The following is a 452-nucleotide window of genomic DNA, read 5'->3' as shown; positions in this document are numbered from 1 at the left end:
ACTTCTCGTGACTCCTCGCGCGCTGGGACGCGCGTATAGGCAGCACCACCTAGATAGCACAAGGCCTGTTCACTCCGATCCATGACGTACGCTACCTGGCCCGACAGTCATGGAAACTACCGGGGATGCTCCGGAGTAAACAGCGGTGATTTCGACGCCACCGCTTTCGTCACACCAGCCTTGGGAATGAAAATTACGGGTCAGATAGCATGCCGTCATTGATAGGAGTGAACAGGCCTGGTGCTGTCTAGGTGGTGGGGGTATAGGGCATGTTATCGCGGCGGCTAATAAGCGCTGGCTTGGCGCTGTGAAGTTTATAAAACGATGTTATAAACTTCACAAATTCATAGTGAAACGCTACCGCTAAAAACATGGCTGCAGAAAAAGGGTATCTTTGTCTCTTCCGCACTGTAAACACAAATTAGCCCATATGGGCATTTTAACAGCTGACA

The sequence above is a fragment of the Dermacentor silvarum genome, chromosome 3 (genome assembly GCF_013339745.2).
Source record: "Dermacentor silvarum isolate Dsil-2018 chromosome 3, BIME_Dsil_1.4, whole genome shotgun sequence".
Taxonomy (NCBI): Eukaryota; Metazoa; Arthropoda; class Arachnida; order Ixodida; family Ixodidae; genus Dermacentor; species Dermacentor silvarum.
The sequence above is the reverse complement of the archived record's forward strand: the minus strand, read 5'-3'. Positions refer to the sequence as shown.